The sequence below is a fragment of the Gossypium hirsutum genome, chromosome A03 (assembly GCF_007990345.1).
Source record: "Gossypium hirsutum isolate 1008001.06 chromosome A03, Gossypium_hirsutum_v2.1, whole genome shotgun sequence".
NCBI lineage: Eukaryota > Viridiplantae > Streptophyta > Magnoliopsida > Malvales > Malvaceae > Gossypium > Gossypium hirsutum.
Genome location: NC_053426.1, coordinates 69,669,548 through 69,676,827, shown reverse-complemented (window position 1 = coordinate 69,676,827; position 7,280 = coordinate 69,669,548).

The following is a 7,280-nucleotide window of genomic DNA, read 5'->3' as shown; positions in this document are numbered from 1 at the left end:
GATGAAATAAATAGATTTAGGTTTGCTTATGATATATAATAGAATTTGGTTAATTTGGTATGAAATTGATTTATTTGATGATATTTGATATTTGAATAGAATTAAATATTGGATAATATATAAATGTTTAAATTTGGCAAATTATGAGTGTATCTGGTTGTGTTGGTATTTATATGTATATTAATTGTAAATGTCTGATAAGTCCAGTAATGCTCCGTAACCTTATTTCGAGGACGGTTTGGGGTTAGGGGGTGTTACATTAAATTTTGAATTCAAATAACTCAAATAATTCGAACAAACCGAATATAAAACTATAATATTTTATATTTTTACCTCAAACTCTCAAATTTTTTTTATTTTCCCCCAATACTTTTACTCTCTCTTACTTTTCCCCCTAAAACTTTTACGTCCCTCCCATCCCGCTTCCCATCTACCCCAAACCATATTCCCTTCAATTTTTTTTTTGAATATTTTTCTCCATTTACTTTCCCCAAAATTTTACTCCCCCAACCTTTAAAACTTTTTATTTTCCCCCTAAACTTTTACTTTTCACTCTTTACCCCTAAATAAAAAATCATCCAAAAAAATCCCTAAACCTAAATAGTAATAATTTTATCTATATCTAGTATTTATATTATTAAATTAAATTAAATTTCACATTTTGTATTGTTTATATTATTGAATTGTTTAATCATATTAAATCTTTATAAATTTCTATTAAAATTGAATTATTGATGATGCCATAAAATATTTGTGTTAAAATTTTATATTGGTACCAATTTCACATTTTATCTTTAAGATAACTTTTATTAAAAAATCACATTTTTTATATTTAATATATTTTTTTAATTTCAAAATACATAGTGACAAAAACTAGAAGATAATTGAAGTAACTAAGCAAGAAAAAAAGCTAACCCATATATAAAAGATTAATAAATAAATTATGAGGAGATAAAAGTTAATAACAAATTTGATTACGGTTGGTGACAGTGGTTACAAGGACCCAAAGTCATTTTTTTAATTTTACTCGAAAAAATATATTCGATTTGAATTCCATTTCGCTCGACTTGATTGGAAAAAATTTCAAATCGAGTTAGGATGATAAAATATGATTCGTCAACTCGATTAACTCAAAATTTTTTCATTTGATTCAATCAAATGTTCGCCCCTAATATATATAGTTTTTTATTAAGATGATTTCTATAGTTTTTTTTAAATTCTAGATTTTACTTAAATAAAAATTAATTAGATAATTTATCCATTTAATTTAATTTATATTTATATATTATCTATTTTAAAATTTAATTTTAACATAAAAAATTTTAAAAATTAATTATCACATTTAAAAATAGATAAGTTGAATAAAATTATTTTACTTGTAAAATTATCTCTTTTACATGTTTATGAAATAAAATAATTTTACATTAATTATCTTTTACTTTCAATAATCATAAATATATTAAAATTATAGTTTAAAATTTAAGTCATAATTATTTTTAAATTTTAATTATCCACAAATAACTCTGTAAATATTGTGTTAGAATTAAGTGACCCGAATTCTTATTTAATAAAGTACGATGGAAAATAAAATAAAAGTAAAATCCATATAGAACTAGACTTCTTTTATTTTATTTTAGAATAAGGTTTTTAAACCTTATTAAACTCCATCTACTTTATATTGATTAGGATAAGGTGTTTCAATCCTACTAGAATATGGCTTTACAAGCCTATAAATAGACATAGTCTATTCCTCTTGTATTTGATTCAAAATTTTTCGACATAGTGAATTTTCTTCTCCTCTGCCCGCGATTTTTTTCCCGAAAGGGTTTTCACGTAAAATTTGTGTGTTCTTTATTTTATTTTATTTTTACAAATTGGTATCAAAGCTTCTGGGTTGTTCATCTCAATCACAGTAATTGCATCTTTGAAGTATGAAATTCTGCTGTCGAATCGCAACACCAGATTTGCATTGTGACAGATTAAGATGCAAGCAGTTCTTGCGTAGATGGATCTGGAGGATGTCCTGCTAGGGATAGATAAGATGCCTTCGACATTAACAGATGAAGAGAAGAAGCGTAAGGATCGAAAGGCGTTAACACAATTACATCTGTATTTTTCCAACGAAATTTTGCAGGATGTGATGAAAGAGAAGACTGTCGCTGCATTATGGAAGAGGCTAGAACAAATATGTATGTCGAAAACTCTAACAAGCAAGTTGCATATGAAGCAGCGTCTTTATGCTCATCGTTTGGAGGAAGGTGCGTCTGTACACGAACACTTAATAGTGTTTAAAGAAATTCTATTCAAACTTGGAGGCCATGGAGGTTCAGTATGATAAGGAAGATCTAGGGTTGATTCTACTTTGTTCGTTGCCCCCGTCTTATTCAACCTTTAGAGACACGATTTTATATAGTCGCGAGTCTCTCACAGTTGATGAGGTTTATGATTCTTTAACCTCGTATGATAAGATAAAGCATCTTATGCTTAAACCCGACTCTCAGGGAGAGGGTCTCATTGTTTGTGGGGGACAAGATCGGAATGCTAATGATTATCGTGGTAGGACACAGGAATGGAATCTTCGTGGTAAATCTAAGGGTAGATCAAAGTCTTCAAACAGAGGTAAAACTTGTAACTTCTACAATAAGAAAGGACACATTAAATCTGAGTACTATAAGCTACAAAATAAGATTAAAAGGGAGGCTGCGAATCAAAAGGGAAAACAACCAGAAAATTCAGGTGAAGCTGATGTTGTAGAAGACTACAGCGATGGTGAACTTCTAGTCACTTCTATCAATGATTTTAAAGTAAGCGAGGAATGGATACTTGATTCAAGCTGCACCTTCCACATAAGTTCCAATCAGGATTGGTTTACAACTTACGAAACAGTGTCTGAAGGTGTTGTTTTGATGGGAAATAATGCTTCGTGTAAAATCGCAGGTGTTGGAACAATTAAAGTTAAGATGTTTGATGGAGTTGTTAGAACACTTAGTGACGTACAACATGTTCCAGAATTGAAAAGAAATTTAATTTCATTGAGTACTTTTGATTCAAAAGGGTACAGATACACAGCTGAAAGTGGGGTTTTAAAGATTTCCAAAGGGTCCCTTGTTGTGATGAAAGGGCAGAGAAAGATTGTCAAGTTATATGTTTTGCAGGGTTCTACTGTTATTGGTGATGCAGCTGTCGCTTCCTCTTCCTTTTCAGATGACGATATTACTAAACTTTGGCATATGCGCCTAGGGCATATGGGTGAGAATGGCATGGCAGAATTGAGCAAAAGAGGACTTCTTGATGGGCAAGGAATTTGCAAACTGAATTTCTGTGAGCACTATGTTTTTGGGAAGCAAAAGAGAGTTCGATTCACTAGAGGAATCCATAACACGAAGGGAACATTGGAGTATATTCATTTTGATCTGTGGGGACTATCCAGAGTGCCTTCGAGAGGTGGAGCTAATTATATGCTAACCTTTATTAATGATTTTTCCAGAAAACTTTGGGCGTTCTTCCTGAAGCAGAAAAGAGATGTGTTTTTCTCATTTAATTCTTGGAAAATTATGACTGAAAATGTAACGCCCCGTACCCGAGACCGTCGCCGGAGTCAAACACGAGGTGTTAATAGACTTAATTCATTACTTAAACCGCCCAAACAATTTATTTTTAAAATTTTCAGTCAAGCTAGCAATCTGCATCACAGTTGCTTAAAAATTCATATCTCGAGTTCCAAAACTCAAAATCCAATTCCGTAAATTTTCCCTAAAACTAGACTCATATATATATATATTTACTAATTTTTTTCTAGAATTTTTGGTCTAGCAAATTAGTACAGTTTATTAGTTGAAGTCTCCCCTGTTTCAGAGTTTGACTGCTCTGACCTCTGTGTATTACGAATCAAATATCTCCCTGTACAGAGTTTCAATGACTATATTGTTTGCTTCTAATAAAACTAGACTCAATAAGGAATCTGTACATATAAATTATGACTTCTAATTATCTTTGAACAATTTATGGTGAATTTCCAAAGTCAGAACAGGGGATCCAAAAATTGCTCTGGCCCTGTTTCACAAAAATTTAAACATCTTATAAAATATAACTCATATACCTTTTTTGTTCCATCCATATGAAAATAGACTCATAATTCTTCAATTACATATATTATTCATCATCTAATTGTATCTCTACTATTTTTAGTGATTTTTCAAACTCACGTCACTGCTGCTGTCTGAATCTATTTCATGGTTTCCATGGATTAGCTAGCAATTTAGCATACATAACACCAAATATGATCATGATTAGCCATTCCAATGGCTAATCATTACCAAGCATTTCCATACCACTCAATAACCATATCATAAGACCATATACACAAAATGATTATAATGCTATACATGCCATACTCAAAATATACAAGCCATTATGCCAAGATGGTATATGGATAGTGTGAGCATGCCTCCGACCGTTTCCAATTTCCGAGCTGGCTTGTCAACACTACAAGGAATGAAAAGGAGGGAGTAAGCATAAATGCTTAGTAAGTTCACATGCAAATAGCAAGTAACATAACTATATAAGCAAACATAAAACATCATTTGCATAATCATCACCGAGACATTCATATCACATTTTCATTTATCATCTTACCATATTGTTGTTATATCGAGTTTTCAACCCGAGGGTTAAGTACATACCTGTTCAAAGTATTCATTTCACAACACTTACCAATACGTTCCTTTCATCTCGAGTATTCCTTCGCTTGAGTAAAATTTTACCCGTTGAACACATCAGAATATAATTTGGATACATGGAAAGTTTGCACATAAGTGCCACATATGTAGCCAAGCTACTATGTAACCCGCCCATAAGCGAACTCAGACTCAACTCAACGAGCTCGGGCGTTCGCATCCATGAGTGAACTCGGACTCAACTCAACGAGTTCGGACATTTGCATCCATAAGTGAACTCGGACTCAACTCAACGAGTTCGGATGCTCAACCATCCTAGTGACATGTCACTTGTATCCTAATTCATTCCTAAGGTTCAACGGGACCTTTTTCCCAATCATGTGTCTCAACCATCTTCTACGGAATGCTGTTACCGATACTCGGTAGTATTTCACATTTTCCAAGTATATCACATAATTTGACATATTAACAAACAATTATCACTGTATAATATTTCATAATAATTATCATATCATTTAAATAACATTAAAACATTTAAAATAATAACTATGTTACCAACATTTACATATGAACTTACCTCGTATGCGAAAATGGCTACTTTTACCATTTCGTTGACAACTTGGTATTTTCCCCATTTTAGCCCGAATTTTAGTTTTCCTTGCTCTATCATTTAAAATATAGTCTAATTAGGACTCACATTATTCAAATTGACCCAAAATCATATTTTGGCAAAATTACAGTTTTGCCCCTAAACTTTTGCATATTTACACTTTTGCCCCAAAGCTCGTAAATTAAACTTCAGCCTATTTTCTTATGTTTTATGACATGCTGATCATTTTTCCCTTCTATGGCAACATCAAATTCTCACTCTAACATGTACTTATGACTATTAGGTATTTTTACCGATTAAGCCCTTTTGCTCGTTTTCACTAAAAACCGAGTAGTACAAGTTGTCTAACATAATTTAAAACCTCATATTTTATCATAAAACACCAAAATACACAAATTTCACCTATGGGTATTTTTCCAAATATAAACCCTAGGTTAAATTATTGCTAGCATGAGCTTAATCGAGCTACCGGGACTCCAAAAACGTAAAGAACTTGAAAAACGGGGCTAGAATGGACTTACAATCGAGCTTGGAAGCTTGAAAAACCCTATCCATGGTTTCTCCTTGCTATATTCGGCCATGGGGTTGAAGATGAGCAAAATTGGCTTTTAATTTTGTAATTTAATTCATTTTACCCCTAAATGACCAAAATGCCCTTACTACTAAACTTTCCAGAAATTCCATCCATGTCCAATTTTTTTCCATAGACTTAGAAATTGGTAAAATTGCTATTTAAGACCTCCTAATTAATATTTCAAAACAATTTCATACTAGAAACTTCTAGAATGCAAGTTTTACAAATTATTCGATTTAGTCCCTAATTTCAATTTAAGCACTTTATGCATAAAATTTCTTCACGAAATTTTCACACAATCATAAAATCATATCATAGACCTCAAAATAATCATAAAATAATTATTTCTATCTCGGATTTTGTGGTCACAAAACCACTATTCCGACTAGGCCCAAAATCAGGATATTACAGAAAAATAGACGGGAAAACAAATAAAATATTTCCGCACAGACAATGGCTTAGAATTTTATTCTAATGAGTTTAATAGATTGTGCAAGTCAGGAGGAATTATGAGACACTTGACAGTTCGTCATACTCCACAGCAAAACGGCATTGCAGAACGAATGAACAGAATGATCATGGAGAAGGTTCGATGTATGTTGCCAAATGCCAACTTACCAAAGTTATTTTGGGCAAAAGCTACCTCTACTGCATGTTTTTTGATCAACCGATCTCTTTCTGTTGCCATTGAGAAAAAGACTCCACAAGAGGTATGGTTTGGAAATCTTGCTAATTATTTTGATTTAAAGATTTTTGGGTGTCCTGAGTATGCTCATGTTGATAATGGAAAATTGGAACTGAGATCCATTAAATGTGTTTTTCTTGGTTATAAAGCTGGTGTAAAAGGGTATAAGTTATAGTGTCCTGAAAATAGAAAAGTTGTGATTAGCAGAGATGTTGTTTTTGATGAAACTGTTATGCTACCTAACTTATCTCTTAAAGACTCTTCCAATAAAGAAAATCAAGAGCAGGTGGAGTATCAGATTAATACAAAGTCAACTCCTCAAGCCAGAACAAAAATTGAGAATAAAGTTGCTTCTTCACCACAATAATCTATCGCCAAAAACAGAACTAGAAGAGAAATTAAACCTCTAAAGAAGTATGCCGAGGCTGATCTAGTTGCTTATGCTTTAAATGTGGCAGAAGATATAGATGCGAATCAAGAGCCATCTAATTATTTTGAGGTGGTTAGCTGTGAAGACTCAGAAAAGTGGATGTTTGCTATGCAAGAAGAGATGGAATCACTCCACAAAAACAGAACATGGGACCTTGTGAAAATTCCTAAAGGTAAAAAGGCTATTCGTTGTAAATGGTTGTTTAAGAAGAAAGAAAGGACTCCAGGAGTTGAAGAACCCAGATATAATGCAAGTCTTGTTGCAAAGGGTTACAGTCAAATTCTAGGAGTGGACTTTACAGATCT